The following is a 27,803-nucleotide window of genomic DNA, read 5'->3' on the forward strand; positions in this document are numbered from 1 at the left end:
CAAACTTAGGAGGAAGACCAATTCTACAGTACAGTTTTCCAGTGTAAGATCTCTGTGAGATATGGGAATTTTGTTTTTTTGTTTTGGCGCACGCTTTTCAGAAGCGTGTTTCCAGGGTTGAAGGTAGGATCTTGAATACAGCAACCATAAATTCGCTGCAACCCCTCCCTCTCAAAAATCGCGTTCGGTTGGGGTGGTTAGTGAAACACAGGGCAAGGTCAGTGAGCGGCAGAGGGACTCTTGAGATACCCCTGCCAAAGCAGACGGGTTTAAACTGAAACAATAACATGCTGTTTCAATTGACTGTTTTACGACTATCTCTTCCTTGAATAAATAAATACAAGGGGCAACATATGCATCTTGTTATATCAGGGTTTTCCACGGTACAAGTTTATAGTGAGACACTCAGTGTAGCTAATCCATTGTCTTAGTATTTTGCTTCCCCTGGAGAAGGAAGGTTATGCTGAGTATTTCGGGACAGGAATGGGATGTGCAACATCAGACCGGATCAATTCTCTCGAATTTGCACGTCCTAGACTTTCCCATCTGTGTTCAGTGCCACGTGCAAGAAAATTGCAAAAATACGAAGGTAAGAAAATGGGTATCAAACGGCATTTCTCCTTCACCATACTCGTTGTAGTATCTGTTAAAAGGCGAAAATACGGTTTAATATGAAGCAATAAAATAATGGGAAAGTACTTTGCAAGAGAAACGCTGCTTCCAAAATAGAAAGGTGTAGAAATTTTAGCTTTTAAACTCACTCCTGGGATCCGCATAAAACACCTCGATAAGAGCACGTTTGATTGAAGGGATACCAAGGGTACCATTGAGTCTGAATATATGAATAAGTAATTTACTGATATCCGCGGTTTAGCTATTCAAAATTCATACAAAAGCTGAAACAGTGTTCTATAGCTAAACACTCCTACGTCTTCAGACCATAACCAGCGCTTTTTTTTTAACATTTTCAACACGCTTGTTTTAAAATGCTCTCTCCTAGGCGGGGATCTGTGTATTTGTCCATCCCAACCAAATACCCAGAGGCCGGAAGTATGACCGAAACCCTGTAAACCCACTGGACAGCTGTAATACTCTGCAGTTTGGAATGTGCTACACCCTCTCTAATATTAGAGAATACTTTATCCCCTCAAATCATCCGTTTTGTTTCGAACAAATTTACGCTGGCTTATGCAAGCACCTAAGTCAGTCCACTTTCTTTATCAGACCCGAATCAGGATCATTTACTCCAGCACCTCTCATACTTGGCTTGTGAGGCCACATGCCGCTTCTGCTAAGGTTGCTCCGCGTGCACACTTTGTGTGTGTGTGTGTGTGATCTAATGTGCGAGACAGACTGGCAGTCCGTGAGCGAAGAACGACAAGGTTCGAAATCCTGTCAGCAATCAGAGCAGTTTAAAACTCTCCGCAGCTAGACCGGCAGAAATACTGAGCTGAAAGCATTGAGAGGCTAGACTGCTGGACTATGAACTGCCTATCTGTGCATCCTGTACCCTGGAAATATAAACACTTCTAACGAGCTGTCCCTCTGATTGCCTTTTATATAATATCAACAATGCACATTAAAATCAACTTAATTACACGAGGCTTTTTGGATATGAGCTAGCGATTCGGGGGAACACACGTGGGTAACACGAGCGGGTGAAAGCAATGGGCTTTTCCGTGTTTCAGCTGTGCGTAAACCTAATACGTAATTACAAAGAATAATTGCTGATAATAGTCCTAAACTGACAAATAAACACGTGGTTTAGCGGAAACCTATAGTGACAGGCCACAGCTCAGTGAGGAAGAAAACAAAGCATCCGAACAGTTTGTCCACTGTCACATAACAGCAAATTGCCCGAAAAAGCCTGTGCTTTAAATCAGTCTCACTTTCCCAATGGTCTACTTGTCCATTTCAGATCAGTTAGCTATTCAAAGCCAATCGGTCAGAATTAAAAAAGGGGAGTTGTTTGTTACTATTGTTCATTAAGCAAATTAAGTTCTTCAAAAATAAGCAAAAGGAGCACGTCGTCAGGGAATATCAAACGAAAGGAGAATTTAGTTTTATGTCCATTTTCGGTTCTTTGAGTGCCACAAAATGTATGTAGACTATATGTGTGGGGATCAGGTCATTCACAACATAACTGCAGTATACCTGACGATAGTATCAGAGGATCTGACAGTGTCACTGCCAAGTATTAGTTTGGAATGATATTATTCTGAGCCATACAACACGCACCTTGGTGTCATTTGCCTTACGCAGTTTAGGAAAGCGCCAATGGTCTTCTGTCATGACGTTATACACCAATACTGTAGCACAGTCAATCATCGCTAAATTTGCAAATTGGCAAGATAAAGACCAAAGGATTTCTGAAAGTACTCGGACACTAGGAGCTCCCTCAGATTGTTCTAAGGGGACATATCACTTTTATATCCTTTTTGCAAAATCCACCGTTAGGATAAGGTTAGCATTTCCTCCTCACCCATTTGCACAGGAATTTACCGATCTTTAAATTTTGAATAAAAATGTTACTCCACCGACAGCCTCAAACCGCTACCAAGAAATTGCGAAGCACATTCATTAAATTCCATTGTTGGATAAATTCTAATTTTAATGTGTTTTCTACCAATTTAATTTCATTTAGTAAATTAATAAACTTGAGAACTAAATCTGTCTGAATAATTAACGATATATACCTTAAATATATTCTTAAAGCTGTAGTACAGAATGGTTTGAGATGCTGAGTGCCTTAATGTTATTTAGCCTGATCTGAATAGACTATTCTAATAATTGTACCAGGACTAACTTTCAACCACCCTGTTCATATAATCACATAATGCAATCGTTCACAGGGGAAAGAGGGAGCTTTTACGGTGGCAATACCTTTTACATCAGATAACAGTTTTTAGACTTCAGTAATGCATGTTTTGATAATAGCTGATACATTTTAGGCATGAATTTAGACACGAACGCTATTCATGATTTAAATTATTGTAAACGTTTCCACAATTTCCAGTTGGGCAAACAACTTTGGGGCGCATATTTCACCAGTGAGGTGATAGTAAGGAGGGTCCGTCAATGACACGTTATTGGCTTTAAACGTGCCGTGATGTACTGCTGCACGCTGGGATCGACCCTGCCCTAAAATATCCTAGAAATCTAGTTGTTGAGCTAATGTAGGCAAGGTTCTACGTGCCCCCATATCTGTTTTGATAAGCGGTCTGTGTTTTAATGAAATAGTAGATTGTTTCACGATCATGCTGGGTAATTTGCACAAAATCTGGCCGAGTATGTGCTAGCGCCAAAATTGCGCCCGTTGTCTGTGTGTGTGTGTGTGTGTGTGTTGGGGGGGGGTGGGTGGATGTGGGGTGTGGGCATCACCGTATGATATGGTCCTGTGTCAAATATGTGCCTTCGTTTCTGACTATAAAGACCACTTAACACAGCAATGAGTGATGCATGTGCTATGGATGTAACTTAAATGAAAGCACGTAAATGAAATGTTTAAAGAAAGCACGAGTCTCATGATTGTAGCGTGAACATTTCATCCAGCGAACGTATTCAAAAACGTGTCAGTAACGTGTCATACAGTAACGAGCAAGGCCTCACAGGCAAACAACTTCTGGGATAGTCACCTATTTACACAAATGCAAATACACGCAGATGAATCCTCTCGATCGATGCCCAATGATGCTTGTAGCTGGTAGGTCCAGATCGATCGCATTAACAACCATCTAATACTGTACCTCAGCTGAGGGTGCGGAGATGACCCCAATCTTTCCACTGTCAATAATGAATATAATTTTCTTACAATTATTTTACAGTGACACTACTCACTTCAGTGTAAGCACCCCGTTCGAATTTATTCTCTTACATTCGATTGACAAAAAAAAACTTAATGTGTGGCCCCTTTTAAAGTCTACACAGAAGTACTTCGTTGAATAATTCTACTTTTGCACATGTGCCTAATTAATCTCTAAATGGAGCATAAACATTGAAAATGACTGTTGGAAGTCAAGCATACTATGGTTTTACATTTGGGAATGGCAGACCTCGCAATATCAACCAGTTCTTTTCGCTTATTTGCTTGGATTTCAGGAAGGGAGGAGTAATGGGCCAAGTTTCAAACACGGTAATCTTTCATGTAAGGCCCGGCCAAATATATATACGTGGTTAGCATTGTTTAGAAACAAAATCCCGTTCATATTTGCGTTTCCTTCTGACTTCTAAGTCTGGTTATCTTTTTTTTCTTGTGGTTACTCGCATTTTTGCATATAAAATTAAAAAAAGATTTGCACTTGGTACTTCCCTCGAACATAAGGCTCTATGGTGTGCAGGTTCGGGAGAATAATAAAATCTGCTTTCCTTCTGTTTAATTAAGTCCTGTAAGTGCGTCTCAGACAGAACAGAAATAGCCGTTGCAGCTTAAAACCTACGCATATTGAAAATGATAGTTTGTTTAATGGAGGTTTAGTTCACCCTAAATAACTATGTTCTTAGACAGTGGTTAGTGTGTGTGTGTTTATTAATCGCTGTGTCCCTCTGGATGTGTGGTTTCGCGTGCTAGCTAGCTCCCCCGCGAGGCATCGCAATTGCACTAATTTTGATCTGTCTGAAAATCGGACCATCCATTTATTTGGACTTGGAGTTGGAAGGTGTGGAATTAAAGTGTGAAGTTCTCGGCTTCAGTGCGCCAGCAATCCTGTGAAGAATAAAGGCGGCTTTCTTCTGACAAGCGTTGTATAATTTGGAAGTAGATCTCTCTCTTCTCTCGCTTCTTTCTTCCATCCACTGTCAATTTCAATGAACATGCAACGAATACCTGAATTTTACTCATTCTTTTGGAAGGGGCAGGAGAATTGGTTAGTCCCCTTGCTCAACCTCTGAATGCTATTGCAAATCACGCGAGTACAACCAAATGATCAATAGGCTTTCAGCACATGACATCAGAGGGTCAGACTAGCTTTTTTTTACGCGATTGGGAAGAGTTTTAACTGTTCGCACACCAAGAGTGATTATTTGTAAGTATTAATGTACGCCTTGATCCAGAAACGGTGAACATATTCCCCTGTTTATGTAGTAAAATACTTTCTTAAAAACGTAATTTAAACTGAATGTGTGTGGAATAATGCACTATAATGTTTTCAGTAGCTCCTTGGGGGGAAAGTATACGGTCCCCTGATAATGCACTAGTTGTTGACATTTTAGCAAACTAAGACTTCCAGCGATTTTTGAATACTGATCAAACACCCGTGCTGACGTGCAGCTGAAGTTGCCGTTTAGCTTGATGAAGTATAACTATGTTGTACTCTGTCCAAATAAGTAGACAACAGACCTTACATCTCAACTCCACCCCCACCCCACCGCCCCACCAACGTTAGATAAAGGGATGGATATTCAACCTTAGTTCTACCTTAAGTACACAATGAGACACAATTTCACTCGGCGAGTGAAATTAGCCATATTCTCAAAGATGTGTATCTCTATGAAAAAGCCGAGTGGGCGAAAGATATCTTTCTCTTACTGCAGACGACACATAGAGCACTTCCCCAACATTATTGCTATTTTCAGATTATGTGTGTCTAGTCCGAACACGAGTGTTTATCAGTGTGTTATCAATGCCCACAGGAGTTGGTATCACTTAAATCGACGTATAAAATTAGTGCTAAGAAAAAAGTCTTTAAAATAGACATTAACGACGGTCGTCTATGTAATGATTTAATTCCAGGCTATTTTCTATTGTATTCGAAATGTATGGTCCAGTCCAACTAGAAGCTAATTCAACAATAAATCTTTTTAATTTTTGCTGCATTTGGAAGGCAGATGAATGAGGGAAGTTAACGTAAACTAAATTGCAGCAGTGATCCAGAGGAAATGTGCTGAGGTATGAATTCTGTTCCGGAGGAAAAATGCAGTCGAGAAATCAATCATCAAATTTATTGGATTCCCTGGAGGCTTCTTTATTCTCCAGGGGTGGGCGATCTTTAATCTCGCAGACCTTGACTGCTGAATGTGTAGAACAAATGTACCATATTAGCACTAAATCTATTGCGAGCGTTCTGTACCTCGAACAGAAAAGAGAGCAGCCTGGAGCCTCAGTTTGAAATCAACAGAATACAATTCATTAGCGCAGCAACCTGCTTAAAGAGACAGCACATCTCCCTTTAGATAGCTGAGGGGGCATTTTACATACTATATCCAATCAGACTGCCAGCACCCGCAGTTGTTGGCTTTATTTTAAAGTCCAATCAGCGTTTCTCGGTTTTAAAAAACTTTAATTTTGTATTTAAGTGCCTGTGCACATGTTTTCTCTAAAATAAAACTGTGATGCTAAGCACATAGCAGCCATGTATCTTTAGAGACTGTAATGGTCAAAGTAAATGCTGCGAATTTGAGTTATCTATTTCAGTTAATACTTAAATTAAAAGAACGAATACTACTCAGCGCCTGCCAATTGATGCATTCTTGTTTATAGAACTGATCTATTTTCTAAATTCCATTTGACGAACTAAAGACAAATTAAACACGTTGACATAAATAGAATCAAACTTTAAAACGTCCATCATATCTATAAAATGCATCTAGCACCGAATAATCAACGTTTGTACAGATGTTAGGCGCAAAATTGTAGAAGTGTACGTGGGATAGATCTCATATATTTCTCACTGTTAACCTAATATCTCTCGGGATTTAACTGTGTTCCTTCAAGTTGTACATAGATACAAATAAATAAATTGGCTGTTATTTACTTTCCTTATTCACTCATATCGTCACTAGCGACAACACTTACTGCGGAGGTAATTGTACACTTTTATCCAATGGTACAGCAACAGGTTGTAGGAAATATGCGGGTCACAAAGATGCGATCAAATACACATAGTCAGAAGCATTTGATTATATTAAGAGACACGGAGTTTTGCTTCCCCGACTTCACGATTCGTACAGACATTGATTTCGACCTATATGTTCCGAAAGGCACAAACACCTCAACTTGAGAAGGCATATTGGGGCCAGGACAGATATATGAAGAGACACCTGAAGTTGATGGTAAAGTGTGTTTCTGTGTATGTGTAGTGAGGAGGGGCGAGTGGGGGCAGTCACGCTGAAGTACAGCATGTTTTGTCTGGGTTTTATGAGCCATCCGGCTATGTCTGAACATTGCCTGCGTTGGGGGAGGGCAACCACGTGATGATGAACCATAGAATATGAAGGTTTTTTTGAGGAAGATTAAATGTTACTATAGAAACCTAACGGTATTATTGAATACACTGTTACTAGAATAGCATGTTAATTATAGTTTATGTACCATGCTGTAAACTAATAGTACTGCCAATTGAAAATTAACAAATTATACGGTGTATCAACATATTTTGACGGAGCCTCGAAAATATCATTCCATAATGTAACGTGAAAGGGGGCGCTGTACTTCAATATCTACAATGTCATGTCTAAATTCAGCGGCGCCAGATTCCCAATATAGAACTATAATCTATTGTTTCCCTTGTTAGCTGGAATTAGTATTTCCAAAGTCATCAAAATAATGATGAAGATGCTGAAGATCTGAAACAAAAAAAGACAGAAATTATTGGAGAAACTCAGCAGGTCTTTCTGGATCTGTGGGGAGAAAGCAGACTTCGTGATTCGAGTCCAGTGATTTCATCAGAACGCTTCAGAAGGGTCACTGGACTCGAGACGTTAATTCTGTTTTCACTCCACAGATGCTACCAGATCTGCTGAGTTTCTCCAACAGTTTCTGTTTTTGGTTTAAAGTTCAAACCGTCCTGAACGTGGTAAACTGAATGCATGTACGGTTGTATTCAAAATTCGATCATCTTTAAAGTGTGTATAAGGGGAGTTGTCTCTTTTGTTTATACTGGTCTTAAAGCTTGACTTTTTACTTGATTGATAACTGCCATTCTGACCAATCTAGGTTTACAGGAAATCGAAGCAGAAGTAGTCCATTCGGCCCCTTGAACCTATTCAGACTTTTAAAATCATGGCTGGTCTTCATGCCATTTTCTCAACGCTATTGTTATCTAAAAGAAAGCAGTTTGGCGTCAGCAGTATGGAATGTTGGTTTATTGCTGTACTAGCAATGTTTGTACAAAAAAAATCAAGAATTGATAACGAAAATAATTAAAACAAAATGAAAAGAACAAGAAATTCTTAAATGGCATCTTGTAAAGTATCATTCACATCAAAATAATATATTTTATGTGTTTAAAACAACCTTATTCTCAGGTTAGATTATGTGTGTTCTGCACGGACAAACGACGAGGTGTCCAGAGTGAGTTTTCGTCATTCTTTATTTAACCTTCTGACTTGATGCTGTTTAATGTGTTTATTCTGAGTAACTTGCTTCACAAAACTGCAAGGGAAATTGAGCAGGCTGCACTTACATGAGATTATAAGAATGAATTGCATCCTAGTCAAAATTTATGATCAGAGCTGTAAATACGAGCTTTGTTAAATGCTTACGAGGCGGAATAAATGTTACATAGAGCAATTCTTTAGTACATTTCTTTATACAGTAATTTAACATTCGAAAAGTACACGAACTCTGGTTAAAATGAAACGTTTTACTTCAGTCATAAGATGTTTTAAAATTTCACATCCACTCTATACAATTGACATGTAAAGCAGAATGTTTAATAGGCCGATGCCGATTTAATCTTTTACGTTTAAAATATAAAGAGGGAAAATCAGCGTCAGAATGAAGCCCTCACGATTACAGAATGCCCAAAGTCAAGAAACTAGTTTAGAAGTGTAGCTGCCCATGTAACGTGTAGAACTGGAAAAATATATGAAGTGCTGCATCTCCCTAAACGTTGCATATGAAAAATATATAAAGTAGTAAATGTGCAAACTCCAATTTGTGATTTAGATTGCATTGTTTCTATGCAATACAGTATTGCGGAAAGTATGAAACTTCCCTCACTTCATCTGCACATATAAATGCATTTCACTAAATTAAGCAACAGCAACCGATAAGGAGACTAACTTGAGAACAATTGGGGTCTCACAGCTGGACGTTCGCTATTGTCCGATTTTGCCGTCATAAAATTGTTGTCCTTCTCTGCAGAACACGCCGAGTCAACAGCAATCACTGGCGCTGTTATTCGCCTTTCCAATAATACACGAGAAACTGAGACAGTAGTTTCTCTAAATTGAATATGTTTGATGTTGCAGTTCGAGGTCTAAAATAAAATTATCGGCCGAGGCTCCATTAGAAAGCTGCTGAAACATATGAGGTAATATTATCTATATTCTTAAAAAAAACTAAACAAAAGAACAAAGGCGAACTGAAGGGAAGGGCTGCAGTATTACCCAGGCGATTAGAAATGACCCTGCCATCTCATTTATTACCATGCTAATCGTAGTAAATTACTTTTCAGACGCTTAAATGTGTCTAAATTGCTCCAAAATAACACACCCGCTATACTGAATCGCCACCCTATCGCCTACCGCTGTATATTCGGACACCCGACGGAACACCTTTGTGTAAATCATTTTAATCAAGTCTCGCTTTGTGTTTCCGTATTTCAAATACATTGATATAGAAGTTTTAGGATTTATTCCAGACCTGCAAATGCGTAGGTGGATGTGGGGGAGGAGAATGTCCGCTACTCGGTGGTATTTAAAATTCTTGCAAGAAATACACTTCACAGAAAATTCACGCTCACAAACAGGCTATGTGGGCTTTGGAAAGAATAAACAACGACTCGTTACTTCTCAACATTTGATTAGCTGCTGGTCATTGCAATTTCAATTACACTGGTGAAACACCCACTAGATCGACCGCAATTCAGTCAGGCTAAAGTAGCAAACTCGCGTTGTGCATGTGATCCAAATATAGCGGGATTCATCATATGGTAAATGCCAACTGTCTTGTAACTTGACTCTGCGCTGCAACGAAATAACTTAACCAAAACGCAGGGCGACTGATTACATAATTACATACCTTTAATAATGACTAAAACTGCCAGATCTTATCTTGTCAAGCCAGTAAATGATCTAAACGAGTGAATTGAAATAAAACGCAATGGAAGTATATTGGTCCCGGTTGAGGGATTGGGATCTTGGTAGGTTCTTCAACTATTCACGTCAGTCACGGCAAAAACAGAATTTCACATTGAACCAAATGGAATCGCTCTTCTATGGAATGAGTCCAATATGCGGGCCTCTCTTTTCGCGGCGATATTGGAGATTTTTCACTTAAAGGAAGGAGGCTTGTTTGCATGTCACAACTACCGGGTCTCACCCTTGTTAAGACACTCTTATTTGTATGATAGACATTAACGTTGGCCCAGGGAGATAGGCGGAGACGTGACCATGTGAACTGCAGGTTGGAGCAATTAGTGTTCATTGGGGTTGGGATGGGAGGGGGGCTTCATCTGACATCTAATATTCGCAATTTAAATCTTCAGCAGTTAGACTTGTTACTTTTCGCTGGAAGGTTTGTCAATAACCATGATCGTTAAGATGCAGAAGAGTTGTCAGTTGTTTTCTTATGCAATGACATGGACAGGACAAAAGTTCAGTCCATTGGAGCTGTTGGACTGAGGTCGACCTGGTCGTGTTCGATGTATGGCTCGCTGATCCCAGTTGCATTGGCTACTGCAACCAAACGTTGAATTCACTATGAAGTGAGCTCTCTTATTAGGAGAACACTGTCAGGCACTTTCTAACTGAGCAGAAGCAACTGAAATTACTTTTAAAAGTTTGAAGAGATCCAACAGATTACTTGGAGACCTTAATTTGTGTTTTTTTTTGATAGGGCCGAAATTAATATCGGTATTGCTTTAAAAAATACACACTTAAAAATAATTGCCATCGTTTTATAGCTTTATTTCTGTCTGGTAAGCATTATGGTAAGATATTCCTGACAATATTAAAAAACGGAAATAACACGTCTCGTGGAACTGCTCAGACCACTTTCCAGATAGGAATAAATTACTGCAGAAGCTGGAAAATAACGGAAAACCAAAAAAAAACATGCTGGAAATCACAGCGGACATGCAGGAGGCGAGAACGAGCACAGCAATCCAAGCAGCATTAGGAGGTGGAGAACTCCACTTATCGGGTGTAACCCTTCTTCCGCACTGGATGTAGGTGTAAGGAGAGCTGCAGATAAAAGGGGGAGGCGGGGGCGGAGTGGTGAAGTGGGGAGAGGTGAAGACAGATAAGATGGGAGTTGGGGGGGGGGGAAGGGAGGTCATCTGAAATCGGAAAACTCAACGTTGAGTCCTCCGGGCTGTAAACTGCCCAAGTGGAAGATGAGGTGTTGTTCCTCCAATTTTCAGTTTGTTTCCTTGTGGCAAAGAGGAGGCCAAGGATAGTGACGTCGGAAACGGAGTGGGAAGGGGAATTAAAATGGGCAGTGGCTGAGAGGTCTGGTTGGCCCTGGCTGGTCCAGAAATGCTCAGCCAACCTTTCCATAAGTTTATGTTTGGTCTCTCAGATGTGGAGAAGAAATCACAGCTGGTCAGGCAGCATCTGTAGACAGAGAACAAGCAAACGTTTGGAGTCTAGATGAATCTTCCGCACTGGTTTGTTGAGTCTTTGTTAAATTTCTAGTCAGTTATATTGTAAGTAATGATAATATAACTGAGGAGGTGTCTTTGACCAGTTACCATACTATCAGAACTCTTTGCAATCGTTTGTCTATTTAAATATTACTGAGCGAAATCCCCACCAACAGAAATGGTTCCACCAGTGGTTGTTAGGAAACTGTTGTAAAATCATGAGTTGCAAGTCCATAGTTTTCACCTGGATTACAGAATTGGAAATAAAAACCTTCATCTGATATAAAAATACAGTAAAGAATAAATGCACAGTTCTAGTTTCTCAGATTTTGAACTACTTTGTATTAAGGCCACCTCCCTTTAAAATGTATATTTAAGATCAGCGACGGTTAGTTGGGATCTCTTAAAGGTATAATGATCTGCTTTTAGTGGACAGTGATGAAACTGTCCCCAAAATTCAACTGTTTCATGAATTCTACATATTTAGGTTTACCTGCAACTAAGTGGGGTTTTGTTGCTGCTTGGTTCATTTTCTTACAATCTACACTAAAGGTAGATATTTTCTAATCAATGTTCAGAGACATTGTTATACACATCTGGAGTAGGTGGGACTTGGATTTGGGTATCCTGGCTCAAAGATAGGGACACTACAATTTCACCACAAAAGGCATTAGAATGCATTTTTAAAAATTTTGCACAGCCTTTATAGTTCTTCCAATTCTTATTTAAGATGTTGTACTTCATTTTTATAAATGGGCTACGTGTGGCAGCTGAACATTTTTCTCAGCATTTCCTAAGTTGCAAACCCACCTGCTGGAATTTAAATGTTTGTACCTTTTGGATTCTTTAACTTCGGAGCACAGCGGCAATGTCAGTGGACTGGCTTTCCAGAACACTAGCTATATTTTGATGATGTAGGGGTTTGAATCCTACCATGGCAGATGGCAATATTTGAAATCAATAAAGAAAAAGGATTTAAATGCTAGTTTAATAATGACTATGATCGTCTGTTGTCATTTTAAAAGGAATTGGTTGGTCCATTAAAACCCTTTGGAAAAGAAAATTTGCCATCCATACCTAGTTGGACCTACGTTCAAGTCCTGCCTTGAATGTAGGTCCAACTAGGTAAGGATGGTAAATAGTAATGTGGTTGACTCTTAGATGCCTGACTTCACAAGCGATACCACAGACACCACAACATCAACATTGGGTGTATCCTATCCTACTGGTAAGACAGATTGCCAGAAGCACAGGAAGGAGTTCTCAACATTGACTCTGGATGCCATGAAGACTTATGGTATCAGATGAAACATGACCAAGGAAACTTCCTGCTAATTGCTATCAATCACCAACAAACCTCAGCCCCTCAGCTGACGAATCAGTGATTTTCCATGCAAGAGTGTAACAAGGGCACAAAGGATACCCTGGATGGATGGGTCTAATATCCTTTGCCAAGCATCAGTTCTGATCAAGCTGGGTGAATCTCAAGGATATAGCTGCTAGATTGAGTCAACAATGAGGGAACAAAACAAAATACATAAAAAAACATACATGACCAGTTTACCAATGACACATACATTTGTCCATGACAGCATTGTTAGGAATAATCATCACCCAAACTTGTGGAGACAATGTCCCAATAGTATCTTGTGTGACTCCTCCTCTGTGCTAAATGTGATAGATTTTGAATAGATTTAACAATTCAAAACTTGAAACCCGTGACGTACTGTGGGCCATCATAAACAGCAGAATCACATTCAACCACAATCTGAAATCTCAATGAATTGAATTAAATTTATTCTCACGTGTACCGAGGCACAGTGAAAAGCTTTGTCATGTGAGCAATACAGGCAGATTGCACAGTTAAGTAGCATGCATAAGTAAATAATAAGTAAACAGCAACAAAAACAAAAACACAGGTACAGACGAATGTTCAGAGTTTGTGAGTCCATTCAGCATTCTAACAACAGTAGGGTAGAAACTATTACGAAACCAGCTGGTGTGTGTGTTCAGGCCTCTGTACCTTCTCCCTGATGGTAGAGGTTGTAGAAAAACATTGCCAGGGTGGGATGGATCATTGAGAATGCAGTCAGCCTTTCCTTGACAGCGGGCCTGGTAGATGGATTGTATGGATGGGAGGTTGGCCTTTGTGCTTGTCCAGGCTGAGTTCACCACTCTCTGTAACCATCTTCGATCTTGTGTACAGTTTCATATCAGGTAGTGATACATCCAGACAGAATGCTCTCGATTCCACACCTATAAAATTTGGCAAGGGTGTTTGCCATGATGCCACATTTCCTCAGCTGCCTGAGGAAGAGGAGACATAGTTGGGCCTTTGTAACCAACGCATCCACATGAAGAGTCCAAGAATGCTTGTTGTGGATGACTACTCCCAGGAGCTTGACACTCTTCACTCATTCCACCTCTGTGCTGTTAATGTGTAGGGGGGGCATGGGTAACATCCCGACAAAGTCAATAATGAATTCCTTGGTTTTGCTGGCATTGAGAGCTAGGTTGTTCTAAGTGCACCATTTTTCTAGCGCTTCCATCTCCCTTCTGTAGTCTGTTTCATTGCCATCTGAGATTTGACCGACTATGGTGGTGTCATCAGCGAACTTGTAAATAGGCCTAGCATATCCACTATCATACTATTTCCATTTTGCTGGGTTCAATGGAAAGTGCAGAAGGGTTCATCAGATGCAGAATCTTCTAAAAATGTGGTGTCAATCTGGTGAAGCCACAATGCAGGGCTTATTGCATGCCAAGTAATGTAAGCAGCATGCAATAAACAGGGCTAAATGCTCCAACAGCAAATTATCAAATCTAAGCTCTCCCGTCTTGCCAACCAGCATAAATGATAGTGGCCAATTAAGTAATTGAGAAGAGGAGGAGGCTTCTTATCAACAGTGGGAGAACACAGTAATCCATGGAAAACAATGCTGAAGCATTTTGATCTATCTTCAGCCAGATGTGCCAAGTGGATAATTTATCTTCACCTCCTCCTGAGGTGTCTGGAGTCACAGATGTCAGTTTTCAGTTGATTTAGTTCACTCCATATGATATCAAAAAAACTATTGAATGCACTGAATACTGCAAGGCTCTGGGCCCTGACAATATTCTAGCAATGGTACTGCAGAACGTTTGGCATCCTGAGTCAGACTGTTTCAGTATAGAAACAACAATGGCATTTATTCAACGCTGTAAAATTGCCCAGGTTTTCTCTGTATATAAAAAAACAGAACATATCCAATCCAGTTAATTACTGCCGATCAGCCAATTATTAATCATCATCAAATCAGTGGAAGAGCTTGTCAACTGTTCTATTAAGCTACACCTGCTCAGCAATGACCTGCTGCTGATACTCAATCTGGGTTTCATCCAGGGCCATTCAGCACCTGATTTCATTATATCTTGCTCCAAACATACAGACCTATAGAGGTGAGGTGAGAGTGACTATTCATGATATCAACACAATGAATGACTCAGTATGGCATCAAGGTACCCAAGCAAAACCAGAGGCAATTGGAATCAAAGGGAAAACTCTCCACTGGTAGGAATCATACCTAGCACAAATTTGTTTATGGTTGATTATCTCACCCACAGGATGTCACTATAGAATTTCCTCAGAGTCATGACCTAGGCCTCGCCATAGCTATTTCATCATAGGGTCAGAAGTGGTGATATTTATTAATGATCGCACAATATGTAGCAGTGTTTGCCACTCCTCAGATTCTGAAGCAGGTCATGTCCATGTGCAGTAAGACAGGGACAACATCCTGGCTTGGCTAAAGAGTAGGAAGAAATATTTGTACCATGTACGTGAGGCTATGTTCATCTTCAACAAGAGAGAATCTAATCATCAGACCTTTTCATACTGCAACATTATCATCACTGAACTCCACCACAAACAACCTGCCAGGGTTACCCTCAACCAGTAACATAACTAAATCATCCACTCACCAATTTCTTGCCAATGTTTGTCCACCATCTACAGTGCACAAGTCATGAGTGTGATGGAATACATTCTACTAACCTGAATGGGTACAGCCTCACCAAAACTTAAGAAGCTTGATACCATCCAGGTCAAAGCATTCCACTCAATTGTCACCTTATCTACCAGCATCAACATCCATTCGCTTTACCATTGATACATAGAGAGTGCCATCTACAGTTTACACAGCAGCAATAATCAAGGTCTCTTTGACAGCACCGTCCAAATCAGCCAGGTCTCCACCTAGAAGAACAAGTGCAGCAGATATGTGGAAACAATCACTTCCAAGCCACACACCATCCTGACTTGGAAGCATATTAATGTTTCATCACTAGTGCTTTGTCAAAATCTTGGAAATTAGAATCCCTACAGTGTGGGAATAGGCCATTTGTAACAACAAGTTGACACCAACCCTCCAAAGTGTAACCCACCCAGACCCATTCCTCTACCCTATATTTACCCCTCACTAAGGCACCTAACCAACACATCGCTGAACACTGTAGGCAATCTAGCATGGCCAATTCAACTAACCTGCACATCTTTCGATTGTGGGAGGAAACCGGATTACCCAGAGGAAACCCATGCACACAGAGGGAGAATGTGGAAACTCCACACAGACAGTTGCTCGAGGTTGGAATCAAACCTGAGTTCATAGTGCTGTGAGGCAGCAGTGCTAACCAATTAGCCACCATGCCACCCCATTTCTGAGCAGCAACCTGGGTGTTCCTACAAAGGGCCAGGTGAAAGAGGACTTTTTTTTATTATCCAAAGGGTTTTTACAAATATATTAAGGACAAGAGGGTAACTAGGGAGAGAATAGGGCCCCTCAAAGATCAGCAAGGCGGCCTTTGTGTGGAGCCACAGAAAATGGGGGAGATACTAAATGAATATTTTGCATCAGTATTTACTGTGGAAAAGGATATGGAAGATATCGACTGTAGCGAAGTAGATGGTGACATCTTGCAAAATGTCCAGATTACAGAGGAGAAAGTGCTGGATGTCTTGAAATGGTTAAAGGTGGATAAATCCCCAGGACCTGATCAGGTGTACCCAAGAACTCTGTGGGAAGCTAGAGAAGTGAGTGCTGGGCCTCTTGCTGAGACATTTGTACTGGAAGGCTGGAGGTTGGCAAACGTGCTACTGTTTAAGAAGGGCGGTAAAGACAAGCCAGGTGACTATAGACAGGTGAGCCTGACCTCAGTGGTGGGTAAGTTGTTGGAGAGAATCCTGACAGAAAGGCAAGGACTGATTAGGGATAGTCAACATGGCTTTGCGCGTGGGAAGTCATGTCTCACAAATTTGATTGAGTTTTTTGAAGAAGTAACAAAGAAGATTGATGAGGGCAGAGCAGTAGATGTGATCTATATGGACTTCAGTAAGGAGTTTGACAAGGTTCCCCATGGGAAACTGTTAGCAAGGTTAGATTTCATGGAATACAGGGAGAACTAGCCATTTGACAGAACTGGCTCAAAGGTAGAAGACAGAGGGTGGTGGTGGAAGGTTGTTTTTCAGACTGGAGGCCTGTGACCAGTGGAGTGCCACAAGGATCAGTGCTGGGTCCTCTACTTTTTGTCATTTACATAAATGATTTGGATGCGAGCATAAGAGGTAAAGTTAGTAAGTTTGCAGATGACACCAAAATTGGAGGTGTAGTGGACAGCAAAGAAGGTTACCTCAGATTACAACAGGATCTTGACCAGATGGGCCAATGGGTTGAGAAGTGGCAGATGGAGTTTAATTCAGATAAATGTGAGGTGCTGCATTTTGGGAAAGCAAATCTCAGCAGGACTTATACACTTAATGGTAAGGTATGAGGGAATGTTGCTGAACAAAGAGACCTTGGAGTGCAGGTTCATAGCTCGTTGAAAGTGGAGTCGCAGGTAGATAGGATAGTGAAGAAGGCGTTTGGTATGCTTTCCTTCATTGGTCAGATTATTGAGTACAGGAGTTGGGAGGTCATGTTGTGGCTGTACAGGACATTGGTTAGGCTACTGTTGGAATATTGCGTGCAAATCTGGTCTCCTTCCTATCGGAAAGATGTTATGAAACTTGAAAGGGTTCAGAAAAGATTTACAAGGATGTTGCCAGGGTTGGAGGATTTGAGCTATAGGGAGAGGCTGAACAGGCTGGGGCTGTTTTCCCTGGAGTGTCGGAGGCTGAGGGCTGACCTTGTAGAGGTTTACAAAATTATGAGGGTCATGGATAGAATAAATAGACAAAGTCTTTTCCCTTAGAGCCAGGGAGTCCAGAACTAGAGGGCATAGGTTTAGGGTGAGAGGGGAGAGATATAAAAGAGACCTGAGGGGCAACCTTTTCACGCAGAGGGTGGTACATGTATGGAATGAGCTGCCAGAGGATATGGTGGAGGCTGGTACAATTGCAACATTTAAGAGGCATCTGGATGGGTAAATGAATACGAAGGGTTTGGAGGGATATGGGCCAGGTGCTGGCAGGTGGGACTAGATTGGGATGGGATATCTGGTCGGCATGGACGGGTTGGACCGAAGGGTCTGTTTCCATGCTGTACATCTCTATGACTCTATGACTCTATTGTAGGTAGAACCTGGAATACATTGCCGGAGGATTTGTTGGAGGCAGATTCAATTGTGGTTTTTAAAAAATAATTAGCTGAAGAGCAAACATTAACAAGGCCTCAAGGAAAATGAGGGGAGGTGGAGATAGCTACATTTTCTTTCAGAGAGCTTGTCGGGACACCAAGCACAAAATGGTCACCTTCTGTGTTGTAACCACATTTATGATTTTATGATTACAGCCACAAGATTTGAGCGTTTTCACTTGCTTTGCAACTGCCATGTTGTTACAACATAAAGGAAGTACTTCTCAAGTATTGTGTCACATGAGCTCCAGAAAACATACAAAGAAAGAAGTCTTCGATATATAAAAAGGTAAAATGACACGTTGATTAACTTTTAGCAGCTAGCTTTTGCATGGCAATTCCCAAAATGTGACATTGAGCATATAATCTTTTTAATGATGTTGATTGAGGCTCACATAATGATGGGACAATTAGGATTACTTCCCAACCCGTTTTTTTACACAGTGTCAAGAGATCTTTTACATGCATTTGAGAGGGCACATGGTTCATAATTTAACATTTAAACCTGAAGATAGTACTCCTAACAATGCAACACTCATTCAGCACTGTCATGTTTTTATGATCAAATGGAATGAGAAGCCCATAATCTTCTGGCTCAGATGTAGGTCAGCTACCAACTCACTCACAGTTACCATTGAACGTAGGATGTCAAAGAAGGAATGGGAGAATTGTTCTTATATGCCATCGTATCAGGATCCATAACCAACAGCTTTGCTCTCTGACAATGAAGAACTGTCTCCACAGGCTGCAGCATCTCAATAAGATATGTGCATCTTTATTCTGATCACTACCAACTAGACCGTTGGTGATGGCATTGCCATTGATAATATTTTGTTTGGATTAACATAGGAATCATGTGCAGTATCGGCTTTTGGTTTATCAACAAATACAATGAACAAATGACTTGATGAATTATTGAAGAGGAAAAGTGCTTCCTTCCATTCTCCTACTAAATGGCAACAGGACCAAGGAAGAAAGTAAGAAAGATGTGAAATTTGTTACATAGAGGATATAGCACAGGATTTCCTCACATCATTCTGTTTTTCTTGGCTTCAATACTATTATGGATATAACTATTTTCTACTACAGAAGACCTAGTCCTAAAGCCTGCTGTGAAATAGTGGAAGTGTTGGAATAGTGGTAATGTCACTTAACTAGTAATTTAAAACAGCAGGCTGATGTTCTGAAGACATATGATCAAGTGTAGCATGGGAATGGCCGAAACCTGAATTCAACAAGAATCTGACATCAAAATGCTAGCCTAAAGTTAGCAGCTTTCAATCATCATAAAAAGCACATCTGGTTCATTAATGTCCTTTTGGGAAGGAAATCTGTCATTCTTATCTGTCATTGAGGTCTCAATTGATGGCAAGACTACAGAGCCAACCACAGGCCTGTTGACCATGGGTTTGATCTGCGAGGATACAGACAGCTAGCAGGGAGCCAGCCCACCAATCTCTCTTAATCTCAGGTTTCAATGATCCTGTCACCAAACTCACCATCATGGAGGGTACATGCTTGTTAACTCGGTTTCTATCTCAATAGATAGGATCCAATTGGCTGAGTATTTTCAGCACCTTTCCATAGAAGAACGAGAATAACTATGATACAGAAGGAGACTATTCACCTCAACATGTTTCCACCAGCTCTCAAAATAAGCATCATGACTTAATGCCATTCTCCCACTTCTTCTGCATAACTCTGCTCATTGTTTCTACTTAAATAATCAGTGAATCACTGTGAATGCTTATATTGAACCTGCTTCCATGACACTTTCAGACATTGTGTTCCAGATCCCAAAACACTCATTGAGTGAATGCTTGTTTTCAGATCGAAGAGAGGTATGTACTCTTCAACATATCTTTGGTCTATTTTGGTCAATAGGGAGGCACAGTGTGTCTAGGTAGAAATGAGGAGCAGCTGCCTTATGTTTCTGAGTCTCCTCTCAGGATATTCCTTGTCAACAACTCCTCAGCCTCTCTATCAGTAAGATTAATGTTGCAAGTAGCCCAACTCTGGAGGTTCCTGCACCAGTGCTGAGGATTTCAGAATTTATCCTTGGGCCCTCACAGGAGAAAGCAGCAATCTCTGTTGTAGGTAGATGTTGTCATCCAGAAGCCAATAGTGAAGGTGCAGTGGGACCAGGAGGTTGTTGCGGGAACGTTTGGGCATCTCAGAGTCCCTGAGTGTGGAAATGTTGTGACTACTTCTAGGGCTCCAAGCATTAACCAGCAGGACTGGGTGGTAATAGGAATGTGTTCAGGTGAAGTTTGAATGCCTTTGGGGAAAATGTCTGCGGGAATCATGATTGAATAAAAAAATAGATAAATGCGAACCAAGGAAAAATAAGTTAAATGGAGGCAGGAATTATGATCTAAACTCATTGAGCTCAATGTCTAGATTAGAGTGGTGCTGGAAAAGGACTGTTGAAGGGCCTTTGCCCAAAATATCAATTTTCCTGCTCCTCGGATGCTGCCTGACCGGCTGTGCTTTTCCAGCACCACTCTAATCTAGACTGATTTCCAGCATCTGCAGTCCTCACTTTTCCCTCATTGAGCTCAATGTTGAGTCCAGAAGGTAGCCACGTTCCTCACCTGGATACCTCTTTTTTTTACTGCATCCATTACCACTCCTTTAGATTTTTGTATCATGGAATTTTTTTTTTAGTAATTTAATTGCTGCTGCCATCCAATCTATCAGTGCATTGAGTATAGGAGTTGGGATGTCATGTTGCGACTGTACAGAACATCAGTGAGGCTACTTTTATAATATTCTGGATTACTGGTGCTGGAAGAGCACAGCGGTTCAGGCAGCATCCAAAGAGCTTCAAAATCAACATTTCGGGCAAAAGCCCTTCATCAGGAATAAAGGCAGTGAGCCCGAAGCATGGAGTGATAAGCTAGAGGAGGGTGGGGGTGGGGAGAAAGTAGCTTAGAGTACAATGGGTGAGTGGGGGGAAGGATGAAGGTGATAGGTCAGGGAGGAGAGGGTGGATTGGATAGGTGGAAAAGGAGATAGGCAAGTAGGACAAGTCCGGACAAGTCATGGGGACAGTGCTGACCTGGAAGTTTGGAACTAGGGTGAGGTGAGGGAAGGGGAAATGAGGAAACTGTTGAAGTCCACATTGATGTCCTGGTGTTGAAGTGTTCCGTGGCGGAAGATGAGGCATTCTTCCTCCAGATGTCCGGTGGTAAGGGAGCAGCGGTGAAGGAGGCCCAGGACCTCCATGTCCTCAGCAGAGTGGGAGGGGGAGTTGAAATGTTGGGCCACGGGGTGGTGTGGTTGATTGGTGCGGGTATCCCGGAGATGTTCCCTAAAGCGCTCTGCTAGGAGGCGCCCAGTCTCCCCAATGTAGAGGAGACCGCATCGGGAGCAACAGATACAATAAATGATATTAGTGGATGTGCAAGTAAAACTTTGATGGATGTGGAAGGCTCCTTTAGGGCCTTGGATAGAGGTGAGGGAGGAGGTGTGGGCACAGGTTTTACAGTTCCTGCGGTGGCAGGGGAAAGTGCCAGGATGGGAGGGTGAGTTGTAGGGGGGCGTGGACCTGACCAGGTAGTCACGGAGGGAACAGTCTTTGCGGAAGGCGGAAAGGGGTGGGGAGGGAAATATATCCCTGGTGGTGGGGTCTGTTTAGAGGTGGTGGAAATGTCGGCGGATGATTTGGTTTATGCGAAGGTTGGTTGGGTGGAAGGTGAGCATCAGGGACGTTCTGTCCTTGTTACGGTTGGAGGGGTGGGGTCTGAGGGCGGAGGTGCGGGATGTAGATGAGATGCATTGGAGGGCATCTTTAACCACATGGGAAGGGAAATTGCGATCTCTAAAGAAGGAGGCCATCTGGTGTGTTCTGTGGTGGAACTGGTCCTCCTGGGAGCAGATCCGGCAGAGGCGGAGGAATTGGGAATACAGTTTGGCATTTTTGCAAGAGATAGGGTGGGAAGAGGTGTAATCCAGGTAGCTGTGGGAGTCAGTGGGTTTGTAAAACATGTCAGCGTCAAGTCGGTCGTCATTAATGGAGATGGAGAGGTCCAGGAAGGGGAGGGAGGTGTCAGAGATAGTCCAGGTAAATTTAAGGTCAGGGTGGAATGTGTTGGTGAAGTTGATGAATCGCTCAACCTCCTCGCGGGAGCACGAGGTGGCGCCAATGCAGTCATCAATGTAGTGGAGGAAGAGGTGGGGAGTGGTGCCGGTGTAATTACGAAAGATCAACTGCTCTATGTAGCCAACAAAGAGACGGGCATAGCTGGGGCCCATACGTGTGCCCATGGCTACCCCTTTGGTCTGGAGGAAGTGGGAGGATTCAAAGGAGAAATTGTTAAGGGTGAGGACCAGTTCAGCCAAATGATTGAGAGTGTCGGTGGAAGGGTACTGTTAGGGACATCTGGAGAGGAAAAAACAGAGGCCTTGGAGGTCCTGGTCATGGTGGATGGAGGTGTAGAGGGATTGGATATCCATGGTGAAGATGAGGCGACTGCATTCAATTCTGGTCTCCCTGCTAAAAGAAAGATGTTGTTAAACTTGAAAGGGTTTAGGAAAGATTTACAAGGATGTTGCTGGGATTGGGGGGTTTGAGCTATAGGGAGAGGCTGAATAGGCGGAGGCCATTTTCCCTGGAGCATTGAAGGCTGAGTGTTAACCTTATAGAGGTTTATAAAATCATGCAGGGCATGAATAGGGTGAATAGGGTGACTCTAAGGTAAGGGAGTCCAAAACTAGGCGGCAATTAAGGTGAGGTGGGAAAGATATAAAATGGGTCTGAAAGGCAATATTTCCTTGCAGAGAATGGTGTGTGTATGCAATGAGCTGCCAGAGGAAGTGATGGAGGCTGGTACAATTACAACATTTAAAAGGCATTTGGATGGGTATATGAATAAGAAGGATTTGGATGGATATGGGCCAAATGCAGGCAAATGGGACTAGATCAGCTTAGGATATCTGGTTAGAGTTGGACCTCATAATGTATAACTCTATCAAAGACCTTCCCATTTGTTTACAGTTTCACCATCCCATTTGTTTGAAACATATTATAGTTCTATCCTTCTTTTGTTCTTATGAAAGCTCATTGATCTAAAACATTAACAGTTTCTCTCCACAAAGGCCACCTGACCTGCTGAAAATTTCCAGAATGTTTCGTTTTTGTTTTAGATTTTCACATCTGCAATATTTTGTTCTTGTATCCATAGAATGTTTGGCAGTAGTTGTAGACCATTTGGACACTGATGGAATTGGAATTATTTCTGTTGATGGCTAGCTTGTGGGAATCATGATGATCATAGGTATGCTGTTTTTAATGCCCCACACCAGTGGGAATCCAGTAATGGCACAGAATCCCCTGGCTCTCTCACTGTGTCTCTACCATTGTTGGATCAATGGTCATCCTGAAGAGAAGCTGATATACCACAGACTAAGAGATCTCACACAGGCCTCCAATAGACTCATGAACACTACAGCATAAGAAATAGGAGCAAGAGTTGTCTATATGACCAGTCAAAACTTCAGCATGACTGTGGCTGATTTTCAGCTTCAACTCTCCTTTCCCAAACACTCCCCATAGCCTGGCAAGAGCTGGATGCTCAGATGTTAAACACCTTTAACACCTTCACTGCCATTAGAATCAGGTGGTCAACAATGACACGGGGTTCAGCTAGACCTCCATCATAGCACAAAGATCTGTGATGGACGCTGGGAGAGGCACAATCTCTGACAGCACAGCAGTGCAGACATTTGAAGCTAATTCATCCTCTGCTGGCAGGCCTTTATTCCAGGGAAACTTTGCAGCTCAGTTCATATCTTGCACTTTGTGTCATGCTTTCTCCAACATGCATATCCCTCTCCATCTGTTTAATTCACAGTAATGCCAGTTGCCAGTTTATACTCTGATGGCATTTATTCCCCCAGTGTTGTGGCATCTGAACCCCTTGGACAATAGGACAGTGCTAATGCTTATCTATCCTGTGCATCAAGGCACACAATCTCACCCAATGGCTGCCAGACAAAGACAGTGTCATGTTTTTAAAAACGTATCAATTCATGGGATGTGGTTGCATTAGTTGGGCCAGCAATAATTTCCCACGTGTAGGTGCCTTTGAAAAGGTGGTGATGAGCTGCCTTCTTGGAATGCTGCACATTTGTTGCTTTCATTTACTTGCCAGGTCTCCGATAACCTAACACACCCATGGACCAGCCATAACTTCAAAATCAGCTTCTCATGGCCCCTTAATTGGTTTAATTAACATTTTGTCTGTTCACGTGGCGCATCCATTTTGCTATGCCCTCTGTCTTGTGCAAAATCCAGGACTAATGTGATAACATCTTTGTTACTTTCCAATTCTTACCCATTGCTTTTACACCCATCAACACTTGCAGGACCATTTTCAAAGGGCACAAAAAATTATGTCAATTTTTTCCAGATTGCTGATTATTTGCAGTCAGAACTTATTGCTATCCCTATTTAGTTAAAAATACTAGTTTCAATATTTCTTGAGACATCTGGATCTGCTTCTGCAAAATAGAAAGAAATAGAGCCTGGTTTCAAAGTTTTTCTTCTGATATGAAATTCTGCCCAATGTGAGTCCTTATTGAGTTGGAAATGCTGACAGGTGCTAACAACAATTTTGCATTTATTTCTGGAGCAGAATTGTGGCCAGCACGGATTCCAAAGATCAACTCTCAGCAGGTGAGGTTCCTCGCCAGAAAAGTCATTTCATAAAATAAGCCCTGTGATGTCAACCAATTAAAGAATGCTGAATATTCAGAATTGTTGAAATGCAAAATGTCTTTGTTTACCATATTCTTAGCCTTGGCATTTGTCATTCTCTTTAATACATGTAAGCCTTGGAAACAATTTCTTTCTGTATAGCCATTTATCCTTGTATATCAGCTATTTGTTATTCTAAAATGAATACAGCAGCCAGCACAGTCTACTATCAATAACTATGAAGCTCTAAAGGCTATGAAATATGTTCAATGCTTAGCTTGATCTTTAATTATTACCTTTAAGATTTCAAATATAATAAGCTGGCACATATTTGTGTTGCAACTGATCCCAACAAACAATTAAAGATTCAATCAATTTAATGGAGTGCATTGCTGCTGCTGTGCTTTAAGTAGCTCCAGCAGTGCTTTAAAATTCTTGCTTTGTGCATACAAAGGCGACTCATTGAGTGTGCAACAGAACATTGTCCTCTTGCAACAAATTCCATGTATGCTTTGCTCTGTACCCATCCTGCTCATAATACAGCAATGTCCATATATGTACATCTTGTATGTAGTTCCTTTTCGCTGCATATTTAAGTACCATTTTAGTATGGAAGGAAAGAAAGCAAATAAAGCAGGAATACCCAGATCAAATGTAACAAATGTTTGTTCTTAATCTTCTCACACATTTGAGGAATGACTTACAATAATAAATTTGACATAGAGTATATCATAATTTCCCAATGATTACAAAATAAAGCAATTAGTTGGCTTGTCAGTATGAGTAAGCAAAAAGGGTTCTTCATTCTATGTAATATGTAATTTTAGGATATATGTACAATACGTACAATATAACTATGGCTGAAGTTTTTGATGCAGTTAAGGCTTCCCATAGAGAAATGAAAAAAGAGGTTAGATTTTATTTGTGATTGAAAAGCTTGATATTCTCACCTATTTTGTTTGTGTCCTGAATCTTCCAACAAATTTTTAAACTTTAATAAAAAATGCAGTCAATTTAGCCCATCAAGTCTGCTCTGTCATTCAATAACATCCTGTTGGCCTAACTCCACATAAAGATCTGTGGTGCTGGAAAAGCACGGCAGGTCAGGCAGCAACTGAGGAGCATGAGAATCAACATTTTGGGCATAAGCCCTTCTTCAGGAATGATGATGAAAATTCCTAATGAAGGACATATGCCCGAATTGCCAATTCTGCTCCTCGAATGCTACCTGACCTGCTGTGCTTTTCCAGCACTACACTCTCGATCCTGATCTCCAGCATCTGGAGTCCTCACTTTCTACTATTCCACATAAAGACCTGAACCATTTTCCTTGTTTCTCTGTTGACACGGATGATGCCGAACCTGCTGAGTTTTGTCCAATTTTTTTTCTGTTACTGCATCAGATTTCCAGCATCTGTAGTAGTCTCATTTTCATACATTCTGGCCTTTATCCCATATCCCTTAATGACTTTGCTTTAAAAATGTTTGTCACAGATTCAAAATTAATACTTGATCTAGCACATTGTTTGCAGAACAAATCCAAACTTTTACCATCCTTTGTGTGTAGACGTGTTCCTAAATTCACTCGTGGAAGATTTGACCCAAACTCTTAAAATATGCCTTTGTCCCAACTTGCGTTATTTCACATACCACTGAAGTTGGTGAATCAAGATAACCTAGAGACTTCACATGCAGAAACAAGCTTTTGGTACTTCATACAAATAGCTGTTATTTATAGGGGTGAGTCTGAACAATGAATGTTGGTCAGTATTTGACTGAATGAGGAAGTACAGTTGAATCCAACGGCGTTAATACTTTTGTCCATGAATTAACAATTCCAGCCCAGATACTGAATAACAGTTGGCAAAGTAAACCTTTATTAGAATGAACTACTATTGTGTAAGCTGGCAATTACCTGACTACAATCGTAGATAAAATGGGTTAACTCTGAATAGTTTATAAAATCTTTTCAAGTATGAATGACTTATTTCTACACCTACCTTCACCCACATCTGTTTCATCAGAAGGAATGTTTCTCTTTCGCCATCTCAGCCCATCTTTTATTGAATAAAAATGTTACATATTTTGGAACTGAGACATTTGCAGATTGTTAATTGTCATTCAATTATTGAAGATCCAGTAATTACAAATAAAACTTAAATTATATTTTATAAAATCCAAAAGAACTGTGGATACTGTAAATCAGAAACAAAAACAAAAGTTACTGGAAAGATTCAGTAGGTCTGGCAGCATCTGTGAAACAAATCAGAGTTAACATTTCAGGTCCAGTGACCCTTCCTGTGAAATGTAAATAATACTTCTTTGTGTAAATTAGTTAAGTATTTTATAAGAAATCATGTTTTATGAGTTTGGACAAATTTAGAAAATATGGTATGAGATGTATCTCATAGAAATCTGATTAGGTTAATCAAATGTATCAATATTTTGCAGAGGGAGGAAGATTCTACATTCCACTGACAGAGCAGCAAAATAAATACTCAGTTAAGGACACAAAATTCTATGAACAATAAGTAATTGTCTTATCCAGCATGTTTTTTTATAATTCAACTTCTATAAAATTTACATATTCACTTTCCATTGCGGTTTCTTTCATTGAAATAATACAATTTTTGTTTAAAATTATCTTAAATCTAAAACTTATTTTAGATCTTTCTGATACCTGTAATGAAGAACAAAATATAGCATGATGGCAGTGATACAGTTTGTTACTCTGTTAGACTAAACACAATCTAAGGAGAAACACAGAAATACCTTATATCATCATGTAGCAATTACACTGTCATACGAGTAACCTTATATTACCTGGGACAATTACACTGTCAAGTTGGAAATAATTCCACCCCAATCTTATATTAGATAGACTTGATGTCTGTGTTACACTGATTGGTTCATGTATGAATTGTTCAGGAAAATGCTAACTCTCATCACATTATTTCAATAATATGAGAA

General features: G+C 40.8%; 1 long non-coding RNA gene across 1 annotated transcript; it reads left to right on the forward strand.

Moving 5' to 3' along the window:
- On the forward strand, positions 1 to 27,803 carry LOC140477900 (uncharacterized). The gene is made up of 4 exons (XR_011960768.1): positions 1 to 589; positions 18,290 to 18,422; positions 24,772 to 24,812; positions 27,285 to 27,803. It is a non-coding gene; the product is annotated as an uncharacterized lncRNA (long non-coding RNA).

This window comes from Chiloscyllium punctatum, chromosome 1, assembly GCF_047496795.1.
Source record: "Chiloscyllium punctatum isolate Juve2018m chromosome 1, sChiPun1.3, whole genome shotgun sequence".
NCBI lineage: Eukaryota > Metazoa > Chordata > Chondrichthyes > Orectolobiformes > Hemiscylliidae > Chiloscyllium > Chiloscyllium punctatum.